This window comes from Petaurus breviceps, unplaced genomic scaffold (assembly GCF_028583685.1).
Source record: "Petaurus breviceps papuanus isolate PSGF00001 unplaced genomic scaffold, PetGlider_PUasm1.0 81, whole genome shotgun sequence".
NCBI lineage: Eukaryota > Metazoa > Chordata > Mammalia > Diprotodontia > Petauridae > Petaurus > Petaurus breviceps.
Window position 1 is genome coordinate 3,657,551 of NW_027186546.1, and position 20,170 is coordinate 3,677,720.

The 20,170-nt window shown below is 37.4% G+C and overlaps 1 long non-coding RNA gene across 1 annotated transcript in view; it reads right to left on the reverse strand.

Annotated features, from left to right (window-relative positions):
- Positions 1-227: 227 nt before the first annotated feature.
- LOC138176075 (uncharacterized) overlaps positions 228-20,170 on the reverse strand; it is a 44,924-nt gene continuing 24,981 nt past the window's right edge. The window contains exon 3 of the long non-coding RNA XR_011172155.1: positions 228-883. This is a non-coding gene — a long non-coding RNA (uncharacterized lncRNA). The remainder of the gene's footprint in view (positions 884-20,170) is intronic.

Genomic DNA, 20,170 nt, shown 5'->3' on the forward strand with positions numbered 1-20,170 from the left:
TCAATCCTAGGGGAAGAATTCTAAAGGATGATGTTTTTCTTATACCAGGACTTCTTTTTTCTTAATGGGATGTGGAAGGTTTTTTAGTCTACTATGAAATGGAGAAGCCCACATGACAAGAAACACAGACCTTAAGAGATGGGATCAGTTTCTGGTAGTTGGCAAATACATGGTTCCTTTATCCTGAAAGAATATTTTAAAGGAATAAAGAAGCCACTTTCATGGACTAAAAACAAAAAAAAATATTTCTATTCAACAAGTTACCACATTGAACAGCTTAGTTTATTCAGGTAATAGGACAAAAAGACATTTGTTGGGCAAGGTTATTTTTATTACAAACAATAATACAAACATCAAGCAAAAAAGATTGGCTCATTCCCCCTTTTCACATTACCTTCATTCACTTTGTTAAAGGGGGTCTGTGGAATTCCTGGAAATTTTGCCCCAACTCTTTTCCAAGTAATCCCACCCTCAGAAAGGTCCCAGATTGCAGTGATCCATTTGTGGCTAATGTGTTGAGAATATTGTGCCATTCATTTTACTTAATCCTTGGTGAGAGAGAGGTGGTGTGCCACCTGACTGAGGTGAAAACTCAGGCAGTCTCACTAGAAGATTTAGCCCTTCTACATTGAATTAATGATCCAACCCTGGAACTTAGACGGGAACCTTGGGAAATGTGTGGAGCTGCAATGCCAACCTAATAGGTTAGCCAAAGTGTTCATTTTGAAGTCAAGAAGTTAAATAATCCACTCTTGAATTACATACAAGATAGGTCCAAAAAACGTGCTTTTCCAGCATGTAGTAGATATTTCAACACTTGGTGCATCCAGATATTCCCTTCCTTTGGTTGATTTATCCAGAAGCAATATTGCCAGAATGGTGGCTTGTTCATTCAATTGAGACCAAAAGAAAAAAAAAAGCAAAGTTTTCACTGAATTTTAAAGCATATTCAACATTGCTTCAAATGCCTAATACCCACCCTATTATTGACATGCTCTATGCCTGCCCCATTCACACATTCACACATACACACACACACACACACACACACACACACACAGTAGAGAGCCACAGTCAGAGATCCACCTTTTCCTTTACTCAGCCTCAAGGTTACCTTCTCTCAAATACTACAAAGGGGAAAAAAATCAAGTATTTCAATTTTTAAAAATCCTGTAGTAATGTGATTATGTCAAAGCTCTGCCTGAGTGAACATTCACACAATCAAGTTTGCTTTTAGGTCATTCTGCCAACTCTGGTAAATTGAAGCCGCATAGACAACTAACCTGGGAAATTCAAGCTCGTAAAGTCCATGTTGCAAGTGAGAAGAGATTTACTTTGATACCCGAAGTATATTACTGACAGTATATATATTACTAATATATACATATGGGCTTGAATTGTCCAGGCTGGTTGTCTACAAAGACTGAATTCTGCCACTTTAATAAATCCTGGAAATATTTATGAGCAGTTAAAATGATGAGGCCAGATTATTCATGCCTATATTACTTTGTTGTTAGATGTTTTCCCAAACTGACCACAATGATCTTTGAGCCATCGTGTTGAAAGGAGGCCAACAGTACAAAGATCCTTATTCATTTATGATGGAATATATTTGTTTGGTAAGCAATAAGATTCCTTCTCTGCCTATTACATGTACATTGAAAAAAAAAATTAGTTGCACCTTTTTCTCTTAGAGGAACTTAGTAACTATGTTGTTCTGAGATACAAAGGGCCATAGAGCATTGCCCACTGCCTTGTGAATGGGGCCTTTGTTTTCAATGCTGTTTTGGTAGGAAATAGTTGCTATTTAGGTCTCCAAGAGGGAATATAAAACTATGCTCACCTAATCAAACAGACCAGTAAATACAGCAGTTAATCTGACAATTTCAAATTCCTGAGTTGCATTCTGAGAAACAATTGTGCACAAACAATCATTTAAAGTCAGCCGAGTTACTGATCTGGTTTTTGGTTTTGGTTTTGTTTTTTGTTTTTTTAATTCTTGCAAACTCCCACTTCCAAGTCACATTTCAGCATAGAGTTTTCCTGTTGAACAGAAAACAAAACCAAAAAAAAAAAAATACCACGATGGGAGGAAAAAAAAAGTAACACTATGGCTCAATATACATAATGTCAAAGAACACAAAAAAGGATGGGTGAATCTGTGAAAAAGAAAGATGACCCTATCATAGTTGTATTATATAAAAATGAATTGATCCCAAAGGGTAGCATAGCCACGTGCAGGTCTACAGGGCCTAATGAGCTAGACTGCCAATTGTTCCCTTCTCTTCGTGCTGTTACTTCAAACTAATCTGCTCCGTGGCCAGCCGTGGAGTAAAAAGCAGTGCCTGTTTGTTCAAGTTATTACCAGTTTGACAATGAATGCCTTCAGCAAGTTACCTTGAACGGGTTTAGTCACCACTCAAAGAACAAAGACAAGGGGGCTTGGGGGAGGGAGAGAAGGGAAGTGCCCAGAAAAAAAAAAATCTCCAAGTAGTTCTTAAAGGCAATGTAGACAGATACTTCTAGCCTTAAAGAAACAAAACAAAAAAACAAAAACCCTTTCTTTGAGCTACGGGCTAGAAATTTCACTTTTGTGCTCTATGCATTTCCTACCAATTACAATAGCCCTTAAAACGGTGTCCTTGCAATATATCAGAGGACAGGGCCCGCAGTTTGGATTAAAAGTGCTATCCAAACTATTCTTTTCTTTCTGAAAAAAAAAAAATTCTAATGTTTCTGGTTTTTAAAAGACCCATTGTCACTTCGAGCTGGATGTTTATTTTACTGTCTGCTGCATGGCAGAGGGCATTCCACCTATAAAGAATGATTATATAGCACTGGGAAAATTTGACTACTCTAATCAATGCTAGTTAAAGTGGGGATAAATAAACTTTTATGTACTAGGGCCCCTACGCTTCATGGAAATTATTGTTAATTTATTGAATCAATAATCTTAAAACAATAAATTATAATGTCCTTTGTTTTACTAAGCCCGTCTCACAGTGTATTAAAAAGAAAGGGCTTTAGAAATATTGCAACAAGCAGGGAGGAGGTGACTAACCAAGGCTTTTTTGTGCCCGTTATGCAAGAGATTAGATTGTAAAAGTTAAAAGGGGGAAAAAAAAACATCATGAACACGAGTAGACACTAAGAAAAATAATCCTGAATTACTCAAACTGGTTGGGCATAACGGTTGCTCTGTTTCTTTAACTCTGTCACTGCCAGATTTCTTTGGTTTTCCTCCTTCTAGTTGCTTAAACTTTATAGCTTATTGTGATCCTAGAAGTTGCTGATTTTAGCACAGAGGCTGTTGAGACTAGAAAATGACTGCCCAATATGACCTTGATAGTTTTTTTTTTCTCTGAACCTTCAGAAACCACACACCTCCCAGGCACATGTTGAATTTGGGCTGCTGCTGAAATCTGGAATTTCCCTTGAAATTCATCTCAATACCCATATGCACTCTACAAACTCAGGGACCCTTATCTTTGAAACCTTAATTGTTTTTCTCACTTCATCCAATATATTTCATTGATATCAAAGTATCTTTGGGTGCCTATTCATCTTTTTACACAACTGTGCCCAAATGCAAACTCTATAGTTTAAAAAAAATAGAAGAGAAAAAGTACCCATTTGGGATAATATCTGCAGATGAAACATCACAGTAGAAGCAGTGTCCCAGAAGTGCCTAATATCCAAAGCTTTCTATATAGATTAAGCTCGTCTAATGGCTCTGCAGCTACTATATACAATTATCTACTCACTAACAGCTTCCCTTAAAACAGACATAAGGGATCTTTGGAGCCAAGCTCTGCATACCTTAATTATGGCACCAATTTGGGACACTATTTGTTCCAATATTTTTTTTAAAAAAACCTCCTGGTTTATAAGAACACATCTAATTCTGTATTATTTTTCATGCTTTGTGGATAGAGTTGCATGCAGGCGGTTCAAATGACTCCTTGGTGTGCCGGTGTTGCTACCATATTTTGTTGAGAGTTTTACAGTTTTTGTCGCAAAACTGACCCAGCCCTAGAACAATTACTCTCCAGAGCTAGGCTAATAACAAAAGTCCCCCTTTTATTCACCTCTGTATATGGGGCAATAACAATCGAGCATCGACAAAGGGCTCCTGAAATTCACATTGGAGAAGCTATAGCCTTCAGGAATGTTGTTTCCATTAACTAGCCCTACAAAGTAGTGGGAAATTCTTAGCCTACTATGTCACACTCCAGGACATCTTCCTAGGTTTCTGATTGGCCCAAATTAATCAGACTCAAAGCAAGCTAGGTTCTGCCCAGGGCTTCCCTAGCCACAAGCACATCAGAAATTCACTGAAGACCCCAAGCATATTCATTTTAACAGTCTTGGTTCCAGAATAATTTCTAAAAAAGGCTAGGAGTGATTTCAGTTCTACTGTACTCCATTACACCCATACCCTAGACCTCGACTCCCTTTAGAAGTTGCCTAGTTCATAGGCATCAGAGAGAAAAATAGAAAACCCTTTGCTTTATCAAGGTCCTTAAAAAATAATAAGCATCTTTCCTTATTAGTATGTGCATCAGACAAGACCCACAAAATGCTATCATTCTATGGAGCTTAAAAAAAGAGAGAGATTAGGATGGCTAGGTGGCACAGTGAATAGAGCACCGACCCTGGAGTCAGGAGGACCTGAGTTCAAATCCAGCCTCAGACACTTAACACTTACTAGCCATGTGACCTTGGGCAAGTCACTTAACCCCAACTGCCCTGCCCTCCCCCCCCCCAAAAAAAAAAAAAAAAAAAAAGAGAGAGAGAGAGAGATTATCATAGTGCTCTTAAAAAAAACCCATTTTGTTAGTCTGATGCATATCTTCAGGGACTTGACAACCTTTTGGAGGCTCTCTTGTACTTAATTTAAAAGGCATCCAGGGCAGCTAGGTGGCACAGTGAATAGAGCACCAGCCCTGGAGTCAGGAAGACCTGAGTTCAAATCTGACCTCAGACACTTAACAAGAAAACTAGCCATGTGACCTTGGGCAAGTCACTTAACCCCATTTGCCCTCCCAAAAAAAAGCAAAAAAAATGCATCCAACCATTTCAGAAAAACCTGGAAAGACTTACATGAATTGATGCTGAGTGAAGTGAACAGAACCAGGAGAACATTACACACAGTAACAGTAACAGTAACATTAGAGGATTATCAATTATGATTGATTTAGCTCTTGTCAACGATACAATGATTCCAGATAATTCCAAAAGACCCATGATGGAAAATGCTATCCACCTCCAGAGAAAGAGCTATGGAGTCTGAATGGAATGTAGATCACAGCATATTATTTTCACTTTTTTGTTTTTGTGTGTGTGGCTTTTCCCTTTTGTTCTGTTTCTTTTGCAAAGCGACTAAAGTGGAAATGTGTTTCCATGATTGCACATGCATAATCTCTATCAGATTACTTACCATTTGGGGAAGAGGGGAGGGAAGGATGGAAAGGAGACTGATTTAGAACTCAGAATCTTATAAAAATGAATGTTGAAAACCATCTTTACATGTAATTGGAAAAAATAAAATATTATTTACAAAAAAAAAATGCATCTAGCCCTTTCCCTTGTCCACAATCTGCATTCCTTAATCCTCACATAAAAAGACATTCAATAGCTATTCTAAGGATATATGACCCATAGATTTAAGTGAATTAGCTCATAAATAGAAAGATGTTCTATTGATTTAGGTCTATTAGCTCTATTAATATTAAGGTTAATTATGTCAATTCTATTCTTTAAGTACTGGCCCTTTAATCTTTGTTATTAACTAATTCTATATGATAGGGGAAAAAATTCTTCCTCTCATGAACCAAAATCCAACAGCAAATCAACTATACAATCAAGCATATACTCCTATCGAAGAAAATAGAGATAAAAAGGTCCTGGTAATTTAAATATCCAGCTAACTCTCCAAAATAATTTTATCTATTACATTAAATCCTCCTCCATATCTTGGTACCTAATCTTTTAAAAAAAAGAAATCAAGATACATTGAGCTGAGTTTCACCTCTTTTGTTCAACCTCTGTTAGAAGTATTAATAGGCATTGAAAAGGGCAGGCAGAGAGATGGAGAGAAAGAGAAGAAGCAGTGTCCAGAATAATCCTCAAACTTAATAAAAAGCTGCTGAATAATTTGAAATGGTCTGTATTTGGCATAGCTACAATTTTAATGAAATCAACCTTCACATAGCCCTTCTAAATTCATCAAAGTGATGAAATAAATGCATCACAAATAAGGAAGCCAAGGATCAGAGTGGTTAAATGACTTACCGAGGGTCACTCAGGTCATAAGTGACTGAGAAGAGAATTAAACTTATATCATCTTGACCCCAAGGCAAATGCCTTCCCCTATGCACACTGTCTCTCAAAGGACATGTACAGTGGATAGAGCTCTAGGCCTGGAGTCAGGAAGACCTTAGTTAAAATTTGGCCTTAGACACATAATAACTGTGTGACCCTGGGCAAGTCATTTAACCCTGTTTGCATCAGTTTCCTCACCTGTTAAGTAACTGAAGGAGGAAACGGCAAACCACTGTAGTATCTTTGCCAAGAAAACCCCGAATGGGGTGACAAAGAGTCAGACATGACTGAAACAACTGAACACAAAAACCACAAACATACAGTAAATATGCAGTCTAATTGAATTTAAAGATCTTCTTTGTTCAATATACTAGCTAAGGGCTGGATTCTTTAATGAAGATTTATTCATAATAACATGTCAGAGGATAAAACAAAATATAATTTAGTTCTGTCCCAGGTCATGGATGAGCAAGGTCAAACTGGGCTAGAATAGTTGGTGAAGGCATCAGGGAAAGAACCGGGACTTCCCATTCTGATGCTGCCTTTTCTCCATCTCGGGTCACTGGATAGCCAGTGCACCTTACCTTGCCCAGGGAACTCATTCCTGGGCTGCTGCTTCTGCATTCCACTTGGTTTCAGGACTATGATGACACTTTACAAATCACCTGGTGGAGGGTGGTGGTTTCATTTTATATATCACCACCTCCATTAGCATGAATTTTCCAATGAGAAAAGTAAATATATATGCTTATCATAGTTCTGGCACATAGTAGGTTGCTCATAAAATACTTGCTCCGTTTTCCCACTGCTGTTGTTTAGTCAAGTCAGGCATGTTCTATATTTTGTGACCCCTTTGGAGGGTTTTCTTGGCAAAGATACCACAGTGGCTTGCCATTTCCCTCTCCAGCTCTTTTTATAGATGAAGAAACTGAGGCAAAAAAGAGTTCAGTGACTTGCCAAGGGTCATTCAGTTAGTAAATGTCTGAGGCTAGATTGAATTCGGGTCTTCCTGACTCCAGGCCTGGCCCTCCTAGGCACTGTGCCTCCTAGCTGTCCCATATCAAAAAGTGACCAGCTGAAAGTACCTTCCAGCTTCTGAAATCTCTATAGTTTAAAGGTGGAACTTTACTGGTATTTGTGCGTCAGTCAATTATGAAGGCAAAACCATTTCCAATTATAAATAATAAGGGACTGGCTAAGGCTATATGCAGTCACACACAAAAAACAAACTAATTGAAAAGTTAATTCAATAACCTCTTAAATTATGACTGTGCAGTACTCATCATCTTCAAATTATGTCTGTTAATCTCTTTTTGAGAAATTATACTATTTCATTTCCCATAGCTTGCCAAAGTTATATATAACCACCAACATATTGCCCCCGTGCCTTCATGGGTTTCTAGTACTAAAAAACAATGGTCATTTAGCAGATATTAAGATGTTTAGTGAGATGTAATGCCAAATAACATTTTTCCCAAAGATGTACTAATAAATCTATCTAATAGATTTATTTGTCCTTCTACCCAAAGGATCACTTCTTCTCTGGAAATGCTATCTGACAAAACTTATTGCTTCTGTTAGAAGGTGAAATCGAAGGAAGGCAAATAATGAAAAAAAAAGTCATTTTTTTCATTGATGCCATTTTGATGGCTATGCAACAAAGCATTCCTAGAAAATCCATGTCCTATACATTAGCAAATTGTACTTTTCATTATCTTTCCATTAAACACGTATCCATGATTTAAGAGCTTCTGGATGTTTGTGATAAAGAAAAAAATGTAGTCTTTAACATGGAAAAACATGTATCTTTTATGCAGTTCAAGTCTGAGAAAAACTTATTTGTCCTGGACTTCTAGCTCCATTCTCAGTCCTTTGTTTTAGCATGGAAACAAATAAACAAAATGGTTTATCAAAAGCAATGAGGAAGTCACAGTTTATAGAATATTATTTTGTAGAAACAACATTCTCATCTTTATACCTTATTTGGTCAGCACTGGATTCATCCTTGTATCCTCTGAAGCACCAAACTGACTTCTGGGAGAACCAGTGGTAAAAGCAACACAGATTCACAGTTAGCCCTACCCTGATGCTGAATTCAGCAAACAAACCATATAGAATAAGCCATTTCCCTAACAAAATTTGTCAACTTTGTGAGTTTATTGATTTGCATTTTTTATTTTCATTTCTACTACTCCACTATTCAGTAATTTTTAAAAATCTCAACAAAAATTTGGAGCCAAATACTGTAATTTAACAATAGAGATAACCTTTATGCCTCCTTTTTGTAAAAACTTCATGCTAATCAGAAGCACCTAAAATTCACAGAATTTTAGAGCTTGGAGAGATCAGTGGTCCAACCCTCTAAATTTATAGATGCAAAAACTGAGGTCATCAAAGGTAAAATAAAGTCCAAAATAAAGTTTCACCTTTGCTTTTAGCAATGCAGGAACTGGAACTAAGGTCTCCTTATTCTCAGTCTTTTCCATTATACCTCACTTTCTTCACTATCCTAACCCTGTTCAAAGTTGTGGTAAGCCTAAATGCTGGGAAATGAAACAGAGAAAAACTAATGCCATTGAATCACAGTCAAATGATCTATCATATGATTGGAAGGCAGGTGGACCCTTTTCTACTTGTGACTTTGCCTGGACTGGAAGAAATACACAATTGTTCTTGGCTTTGCTTTTCCCTGAATATTACTGGGGAGGGGGGTAGAAGAAAGGGGTAGTGAAAGGGAGGAGGTGGTAGAGTGTGACTTGGTATTCCTTTGAGGATGTGGTATTTATATGGGTGAAGTCCTACAAACAAAGGCACTGTTATTTCATTTCTATGCCAAAAACTTTTCTTTGTCGTGGATTTTGCTGTCAATCAAATGAAAAATGTCCAGAGATTTGAACTGGTCTGTTGGTTGTACTTACCCTTATGGGAGCTTCTGCTCTCAACTTTACATTTGCCCATTTATAAGAGTGCTGAGATGTGCCACTGGACTCCCTTGTGACAAGGTGTAGATTTGTACAGTATTCAGAATGAAATGTGTTCATTAGTCAGTCCACTGGAGTAATTGTCAAACTGCCGTTTACATTGGCCTGATGCCTTGCAAAGCAAACTTAATTTCTCTCTGTTCAACTCCATTTGGCCTACCTCGAAGCCTTATGGGTAAATTTAGGAGGCACCAAACAGAAGTACCACCCCGTATCACATTCAATACAAGAAAAATAAAGGAGAAAGATAGGGAAATGACCCATTTTTGTTCATTCCTATGCTTTGTTGGCATTATGGTCAGAGCTAAATTATCAAACAATCAATAATCACTTATTAAGAACCTACTTGAGGGAACTCTCAAATCAATGGGATTATCAAACTATTTGAGTATCTGAAAGAAAAGAGCTAATACCCTGTGCACCAGGAGAGTGCTGTGTTCTGGGTATGCAAAGACACAAGTTAGATAGTTTTTCTCTTCTGAGAGCTTATGCTTTGGCAATAGAATTCAGAAGTCATTGATTTAGAGCTGGAAAGAAACTCAGAGGCCATATAGTCCAACTCCTTTACTTGACAGATGTGGAAACAAAGGCAAAGGGAAAATCAACTTCCAAAAGAAATGTTAGAACAAGTCAAGTTTTTACACTGAAAAGTTATTCTAATTTTCACATAGGAAGCACTAACAAGGTTGGAGCATGGGCTCTTTTTTTTTCTTTTTGGAGGGGGAAGGCAGGGCAGGGCAATTGGGGTCAAGTGACTTGCCCAAGGTCACATGGCTACTAAGTGTTAAGTGTCTGAGGCCTGATTTGTGTTATTTTCCTGTTAGTGTTTCAGAAGTAGGAAAAGATAGCATTTCTACAAAGGAAAAGAAATCAGAGAGATTAATTGTACAATACTTAGAAACACAAACTTTTTTTCTTCTTTTACAAGTCAATAGCCACAAGTCAGTCTCAATTAATGGGATATAGAAAGGGTGGGGGGGACATTATTTACATTCTTCCAAGAGATATTTCTTATATTATTACATTTTCAACTACTAATAGCTAAAGCAGTCAATCCTGAGCATGTCCAAGAGCACTGAACATTAAGTCATAAGACCTGAGTTTAAGTCCCACATCTGATACTCTTTGGTGCATTTAACTTCTCTGAGCCTCAGTTTCCTCAATTGTAAAACCCATAGAATAGTGGGGAAAGCAGTACACATGGAGTCAGAAATACCAGATTTCAATTCTGGCTCTGTTTTATGACCAAAGCTAAGTACTAACATTCAGGGCCTCAGTTTCTCCTTCCATAAAACAAGAGGGTAGGACTAAATTATCTCTAAGATTTCTTCCAGCTGGTGACATCCTATGATTCTATGACAATGATGCTTGTACTACCTACCTCCTAGGATTATTTCAGAGAATGTGGTGACATAGTTACATAAGCTATTATGACTATGCTTAACATCTAAAAAAGATCTCCATTGGAAAAAGAACCTTTTGTTGGACTCTATGATGAGCCTAAAGTCTAGTGATTGGAATATCTAATTCTCCTCTTCTGGAGAACAGATTTTATTTTAAAGAATTTAACATATTTTATTTAAAAGAATTTAAAATTTCATTGAATTAGGTGAGGATCAGGGAAGTTCAAAAATGTCTCAAGTTTGGTTCAGTAGGGTCAGAAACAGTTATTTCTCTGTGACTTGTGTGCAGACCAATAGTTATCCTACAAACATAGTCACTGTTACTTTATTTTCCAAAAACTTTTCTTTGTCTCTGATTTTGCTATTGATCAAATCAAAAACGTTCAGGTATTTGAATTGGTGTGAGAGTTACCCTTGTGAGAGCTTATGCTCTCTACTTTACATTTATCCATTTATAAAAGGGCTGAAATGTGCTACTGGATTCCTTGTGACTGGATGTAGACTTATATAATATTCAAAATAAAGTGTGTTCATTAGTCAGTCCACGGGAGAAATTGTGGACTTCCAATTGCACTTCCTTGCTCTAAACAAGCATCAAAACCAAAAGCCATTGAAAGACTGTTAGAAAAGAAAAACACTTACATTTGTAAGTGGAATAGAGCTCTGGGGGGGGGGTTCCTAGTATAATTATTCGATAGTATAATAATTCAATGTTTATTAAAAGATGTAATTTGTTCCAACTCTCTCATGTTGGTCACAATGATTAATACATACAGTTTATGCATTTATGATGTTTAGCACATCAAATAAGAATTTTCTCTAAGGAAAGAAATCAAAGAATAGCAAAACTGTTAGGGAATTGTGCCAAAATGCTTAGGTTAAGTTAAAGTCAATTATTGTTGAATAGTAGAAGTGACTAGACAATGTGACAACATTTCAACAGTTTTTTTTAATTCATTTTGTTCTGTTTGTTATTTGCTAATAAAAGTCTACTTGTTATAAAGAAATCACATATAATTTGAGTGTATTCCAGTGAAACCATCATAATATTGTATATGTATATATGTGTGTGTGTATATAATATGTATATATATGTTTGTGTGTGTATATGTTCTTTTCCTTTTAACAACCGCCAAAATTTCTAGTTTACTGTGTCCTCATCTCCCATTTTGCTTTTTTCTTTACTCTTTCTCAGTGTCTTATATGCTGCCTGACTCTTTTCAAAAGTTTCTTACTCCTCATTATTTGTTGGGGGGGGGGGTGTGATCTTCAGTCGCAGCCTTGTTTCCTCTTACCCCTCTGACCCCTCATAATCCTCATGTATCCTTTCCCCCCAAAAGAAATCAATCTCAAGAGACCCCCTAGATCTACAAGTTATGAAACCTGATTTCTGTTCCTGGGGTGCTCACTGGCTTCTTAGTAAACATATTTTCTAACTCTGTAGTATGTGGATTATCCCAGTTAGAAGTTCCTAGAATGCAAGAACCATGGCTTACTCATTTTATTTTCAAATCTTGCAACTCCCAGTATATAACAGAATGCCTTGTGCATAGTAGTAAACTTTTAAGAAATATTTGTTGAAATCACTGAATTAGATAATAGCTGTTAATGTTTTTCAACATTGGGAATATTTTGAAGAAACTATATATTTGAGCTAAGTCTATACAGCATGGAATGAAATAACTATAATCCAATTTATCAGGTCAATTTTTAAAAGTCAGAGTGGATCATTTGGGGGGGGGGGGATTTGCCCAAAGGGTTCTCTGAAAGAGGTAATATAGTATATCTAACAGAGAACTAATTTCCTAGAGTTAGCAAGTTCTGGGTTCAAGTTTATGTCTGTATGACCCTAAGTAAATCACAACCTCTCCATGCCCCAGGCATGAATAGTTGCTATACTGCATTCGTAGAGGGAGCTCCCAGGGAGAATCAATGAAATCATAGGTCCAGACCAAAAAAGAAAAAATGTCCTCTATCTTAATTACATTCTAAGTGTACCTCTCCCCTTTATCAGCTTTGATATTGTTGTGCCTTGATATATCAATTTCATACAGCATAAAGCAATGTAACAAATATTAAGTGCCTGCTCTATAGTGTGCACTATACTCTCATCTGTGAGAGATACTAAGTTTAAATAAATGGTTCTTCCTAGCATCATAGAGCATACCATCTACTATAGTTGGTATCTCCATCAACCCAGATAATGCTCAATATTATGTGAACGATAACTTTGAGAATTACAGAACAAAATTAAGGATGATCAGAGAAGATTTCATGGAGCTGGTGGTATGTAAGTCAGGATTTAAGGAACCAGTAGGAAAGGAATTCAACTGCTAAAAGGGGAGGGGGGGAAGAGAATCATCCCAAATGTAGGAAATAGCTTGAGCAAAGGAACACAGAGTAATATGATCTTAAAATCACAGATCCAAAGCTGGAAAAGACCTTCCCATTCATTTCAATCCCCTCATATTACAGAAAAGAAACTTGATTCCTAAAGAAGTAGAGTGATAATCCACTCAGCTGTCAAAATGATTTTTTTCTAACACATATGTCTAACCATGTCACTACCCTTCTCACTGAATTCCAGTGATTCCTTATTATCTACAGAATAAAATATATATATATATATATATATATAAAGTCTTCTGTTCGGCATTTAAAGGTCTTCATAACCTGGCCCCTTTGAAGTATAAGACCTTTACCATTTTCTTATACTTTACTCCCCTCTACATATTCTATGATCCAACAAAGCTAGAGTTCTTACAGTTCTTTAAATACTATACTCCAGCCTGCATTTCCATACCTTTTCACTGGATGTCCCCCCATGTCTGAAATGTTCTGTCCTTTCACCTCTGCCACTCAAATTTTCTGGCATCAGGGCAGCTAGGTGTAGCAGTGAATAGAGCACTGGCCCTGAATTCAGGAGGACCTGAGTTCAAATCTGACCTCAGACACTTAATGCTTACTAGCTGTGTGACCTTGGGCAAGTCACTTAACCCCAATTTCCCTACCTTCCCTTCCCCCCCCCAAAAAAAAAGGACAAAATTTCTGGCTTCCCTCAAGTTTGAGTTGAAGTCTCATCTTCCACAGCAGGTTCTCCACCCCCACCCCCCACTGCTTAATGCCTTTCCCCTGTTATCTCCTTATGTCTCTTCTGTATGTACTTGTATGTACCTAGTTATTTACATGTTGGCTCCTTCATTAGATTGTGAGTACTTTTAGGACACAAACTGTTTTTGCCCTTCTTTGAATCCCCTGTGCTTTGCATAGTACCTGGTACATAGTAAGTGCCTAATAAATGCTTGTTAACTAGCTGATATTGACCAAGGAAAATTGGGTAGTAAATAACCAGATAGAAAAAGCCAGGATCCAGACTCAAGTCTGGTGACTCCAAGTTTAGCCTTCTGTCCATAGCACTCCCCAGGACAACATACTTCATGTTTCAGGAAACAGAAAGTAGTTGTTTTCTTGGATGTTTGAATGCGTAAAGGGACATCATTTGAGCTAAGGATGGAAGGGTGAGGTGGTACAGAAATATGGAGGGACCTGAGTGATGGGACAGAGGAGCTTGAGCTGCAGGCCAACATGCACATGTCACAGGGACACACACACACAACTGGAGAGGCTGCTTTTCATTTTCTTAATTTCTGAAAAAAAAAATAGCAATAAAAAAATCACTGTCAAGGATCATCTAAGCCATGCTGCTTACTTTGCAGATGAAGATACTGAGGCCCGCGAGATTAAGCAACTTCTCAAGAATATACAAGAGTAAGAGGAAGGATTCTGAGCCTGACACAAAAATAAATGGAATTGCTATAGGCAATAATAAGTTGGCAATCCTGCATTAGTAGAGGGAGTTATCTCAATGGGAGCTCCCTTTACCACTGTAATCATAGCTCCAGACCAAAAAAAAAAAAAAAAAAAAGAGAAGGGGCGGGTGGTGTGGAAGCAACAACCATCTTTATAGCTCTTCAAGACTTGAAAAACACTTTACAAATTCACCTTATTTTATCCTAACAACCCTGGGACATAGCTGCTATAACTACCCTCCCCCCTTTTTTAACAGATGATGAAACTAAGGCTCAGAAAGGTTAAGCAACGACTTGCCCATGGTCACATTTTAATTAAGGTCTTTTTGCCTCCAGGTCCAGCTTGAATCTATTGCTTCTTGAATGGAAGTACTTATATATTCTTGATCAGAAAGAGTTTACTGTCTCATGATGGGATCATCTAGGTTTCTTGTTTGAATTTTTTCCTATTAGGAGTTATTTGTGGCCACTTGGTGGCACAGTGGATAGAACACTGGGGCTGTTATCAGGAAGACCTGAGTTGAAATCTGGCCTCAGACACACTTAGCTGTGTGACCCTGGACATGTCACTTAACTTGTGTCTGTCTCATTTTCCTCATCTATAAAATGAGATTAAAAATACCACCTGCCTTAATAAGGTTTTTACAAAGATAAAATGAGATATTATAAAAATGCTTTACAAGCCTTAATGTACTATATAAAGACTGTTTTATTATTATTATCATTCATTATGTTATCTCTGCTGAAAATGACCATGGCTAATAACAGGATAGTCAAATATTAAAAATTTCTGATTTCCTTGCCTTTCTTGTAGTGTAATCTCACTGGCAAGCTATGTGTGTGTATATATATACATAAATATGCATATATACATGTATATTATTGTGATCTGAACTAAATGTAAAATTATGTGCTTCAAGTTTAGCCTCATCTTAATTGAGGGGAAAAAACATTATTGTTAACATACTTTTCAAGAACTTTGTAAATAGTGTTTGGGGTTTTTAAAAAAATAGGATTATTCATTTTAAATTTGGTTTACCAATACTGGAAGCATCCCTATTTTCTGGTTTCTTTAATCCTTCTTATGTTTGTCTTCCTTAATGCACACACTGAGTTTCTTTCAACACCATATGAAACTTTACTACTTAAAAAACCCTACAGGTTTTAAATATCACCATTTTTTGTCCATATACTGTATACCCTCTTAAAAAAAAAGTCACAGAACATTGCTATTTTCCCCTAAAATTTCAACCCACAGAAATCCCTTTATTAAAAATGAGACTTAATGAGAAGAAAAGTAGAGCTACTGTTTATAAGACTGCAAAGATCACTGTGGAAATATTTCATGTTTACATTTTGCTGAACTATTTATAGTGTGGACACACACTACAGTAAAGGCCCTCTTTTCCCCATATAATAGAAATCCTTGTGTCTAAATTCTATATACTTAGTATGGTTTACATTTTTTATCCAGTTTTACCACATTTTATTCCACACTACTTTGTCCCCAAACAGAGTTATGTTATAGCAACACCTTCTGGCAAAAAAGAGATATTGGAACTATGGTCATTTCAAATGGCATATGCTCATCAGTTTTGTTTATTGTTAGCAGGGAAATCATACTGGACCCAACTGTTAAACAAACATTTAAAAGTGGCTAGGGGGAAGATTTTAGCCTAACCTATTACTGTAATTCAGTAATTTTCCAGTATTTTAAAATTTTTCTACTTTCATTATTTCTGGTGATTGTTGATGAATGAACTGTCTTTTTTTTTTATTTTGTTTTTGTACCTCTGGCAAGTAGCATACTGTCTTGTATGTAGCACTGTCAAGTCAATAAGCATTTATTAAGTTCCTTCTGTGTGCCAGGAATTATGCTAAGAATTGATGATGCAAAGAAAGGCAGGAAACAGTCCCTGCTCTCAAGAAACTCACAGTCTAATGGGAGGTGTTGACCAACTGGCTGAAGTCACACAACTGGTAGCTATTAGAGGCAACACTTGAACTTAGATCTTCAGGACCTCAAGGTTAGCTCTCTGTCTCCTACAATGCACTGGTTCTTCTTGTATATAACTAATATTTAATGCTTGCTTGATTGGATCAGATCAGTCTTTTTAATGGTCATTGGAGAGACTAATTACTCATATGTCTCTCCTCTTCCCCTCCCCTCTTCTTTCCTCATTTACAATGGTTAACAACACTTGGTGTTGCTTTTCTCACACCCATACTTTCCCTACACTTCACTAATATGTGACTTTATGATGAGAAATTTAAATACAAACAAACTCTCACCCAGGACTATCATTCTGCACATTTCTTTGCTATTTTTTTATACTTAGGAGACAATGTGAGGGAAAGTCTTTAAGGAGAAGCTTTTGAGTCATTGAGAAAGAAGGCTGTCATTTCCAGGAAGGTTTGTAATTGTGCTCAGAGGAGGTTAAGAAGTTATTCACTTGAAAGAAAGTGACATGTCTCCTTGACATTATAAGTTGTCCCCTTGACATTTCTTCTGTTATCAATGTTTCCAGTGCTGATAGTCTCTAAATCTCAGAATGTTCTGTATTCACCAGTTTCTAGTTGCTTTCTGAGAGTAAATGTGCTCTTATCAAACATCACCTGCTTTCTCTCTTCTCTAAGTTGAAGAATGTTTATCATGCAGAATGAGCTACTCATGTGTATGTTTTAGAAAATGAGTACATTGAATTCCCTGAATATAGAAGGAAAGAAATGAGAGTCCCAACAGAGATTAAGGTTGAGATTTTCAAACACTCCTGAATGTTTCCTCAAACATTTCTCCCTAAGACCTTAGGACACCTCATCCTCCCCTCTTAATAAATCCCTGCAGCTCTTAAGAGATCACACTGCAACATTATATTATATTCCGTTAAGCAGAGGATTGAAAAAGATCAGCTATCTTTATACAACTATCTTTATATAAATTGAGCTGATTAGACTTGAATATAAAACTAGAAATGGAATCAGCTGCTGTATTATCACTGCACAGCATCTGAAATCATCAGTATCATCAAATATCAAGAATGCACATGCCCTCGAGGCTATAAAGCTAAATCAAACAGATGTGGACCTGCTCTCTGAGAGCTGATGATCCAGTATTTTACTAAATGTTAGTTTGATATTAGAGAGAATTCGTGCAACATTTGTGCAAGGAATTTGTGAAAGATTTCACTAGCTTCTGCAGATTTTCTTCAGTTTCCAAAGACTCATTCAATTCTACATACTGTTTGATTTCAATGTGTGTTTGGTGGCTTTAAGCAGGTTTGGGGAAGGCTAGAATTCTGGTATTTTCCAAGAATATAGCTATTGCAATCTAGCCAAGAGACAAATCTTCTTCCTTATTTGGCAGATTTTTAATAGACACTTACCTCTTAACTGAATTACAGCAACCAACCTGAACCCTTTAATGTCCTGTTTCTGGCAGCCATAGAAATAAAGTGGGAAAGAAACCATCTCTCTAATTCAACTGATGTAGGTTTTTCTGACTCTGCAGCTACATGATTTGTAGACTTTCATGAATAACTCTTTCAACTGCTGTCATATGGTTCCAATTATTTAAAATCAGGATGTCTAGCTGACAGCCCTAGAAACATGGGTGCTTAGCACCACCTATTGTTCAAGAACAAAACAACTGTGTGGCAAATAAGGGAAGAGGACACTAGGGACTGAGGATTTTTTGTGGGAGTCCCAGACAGGGAATATTCAAATCTGTCAAATCCACTTAAATCTTTCCAATTCTGCCCTGTCACTTTCAAAGCGTCCATTATGATAGAAGCATTACTTTTCCATTTGGTTACTTGCACTGAAAGAGAAAAGCTCCATTCTAACGTGTCACCCATGCAACTTGGAGGGTTCTTTGTTTATTTGTTGATACAGTGAGATTATTGTTTTTGAGACTTTCTCAGGTGTGTTTATTCAGTCTTTCCACAACTAGGTCTTAAATGTCTCTTTAAGGGAAGGGGCTGTTGCTCGATGCTTTCGAATTCCCCCATGGCCTGTGGTAACGTGTTCTGTGATTACATTGGATGCAGAATAAATGTGGTTAACTGATTGATGATTAACATATTTTCTGCTTCAGGACTTCTGCTCCAAATTCCACAGTTAGAAAAGAGAAAACAGAAAGTGAGCCACCTCTAATGGTAGGTACCCAGCCTTTGGGTTTGTGCTTGCAACATCAATTCAGACATAAGAATCTCTTGACATGTCTGCAACATTCACGTCTGTAATGGAAAGAAAAGCTAGGAGAACAAAATGTTGGACTGGCAGGGTAGGAAGGGCATAGGAAGCATGCCAATACAAAATTGTACCAGTCAAGGGACATTTACTAAGCACTTACAACTATATGGCAAACATTGTGCTAAGTGATAGGGATACAATGAAAGGCAAATAGTCTTTGTCTTCAAGGAATTCACAATCTAATAGGGGAGACAAGATGGGAACTATGTACAAACAAGCTATTTACAGGATGAATAGGAAATTATCCAAAGAGGGAAGGCTCTGGAATTCAGAGAGATCTGGAAAAGCTTCCTATAGAAAGTAGGACTTTAGCCTGGGTTTGAAGGAAGACAAGGTAGAAATGAGGAGGAAGAGCATTCCAGGCATGAGGGACAGTCAGTGAAAATGCTCAGGCTTTTTCATGGAATAGCCCAGGAGGCCAGTGCCACTGGATCAAAGACTATATGCCGGGGCGGGGCGGGGGGGGGGGGGGGGCGGGAGGGGGAGAGAGGGGGGGGGGGGGGGGGGGGGCGGGGGGGGGAGGGGAAGCTATGAGAAGACTGGAAAAGTAGGAGGGGGATAGATTATGAAGGATTTTTAAGGCCAAACAGAGGTTTTATGTTTAATCCTGTAGGTGATAAGAGGCCGCTGGCGTTTATTGAGTCTGTCTTACTGAGGGTTATGTAGTTATACCTATATTATTAGGAAAATTTCTTTGGTGGCTGAGTAGATAATGGACTGGAGTTTAGAGAGACTTGTGGCAAACCAAATCAACCATCAGGCTATTATAATAGTCTAGCCATGAGGAAAAGAAGACCTACCCTAGGGAAGTGGCAGTATCAAAGAAAAAGGTGAAATCAACAGACTTTGGAAACAGATTCAAAATGAGAAGAGATAATGAGGAGTCAAGAATGACACCTAGTTTGTGAACTAGTTTGTGTACTACTACCTTGAGATACTATGGGCACCCAACAGTGAGAAGCAGCTATTGACTAGTGACATCACCAAACTGAGGGAGGGCATTTCCAAACTGATTGATAGCCTGTAGCCATACCTTAAGTAGGTCCAAACCCAATAATTAAGTGAATATCAAAAGAATAAGTACATCCTGGTAAATTCCACTTAAAATCTGGTGGGCAGGGGTGAGGTGGAGATTTGCTCTCGTGTAAATCTTGACTTTAAGAGTTTAAAGTTAAGACAGCCATTATAAGTTGGTATTTTTACATCTGGAAGAAGAAATGGGCATTTGAAGGCAAAAGACAGGAAAAGAAGACCAGAGTGAAGCAGTTGCTGGTTTCTGGGCACTGCCTATTGACATTTAAAGGGAGTACACTCATGGAAGTGACAATGCATAAAAACCTTAGAGTTAGAGGGGGCCTTGGAGATGAGCCATCATTTTTTCATTCTACAAATGAGAAAATTG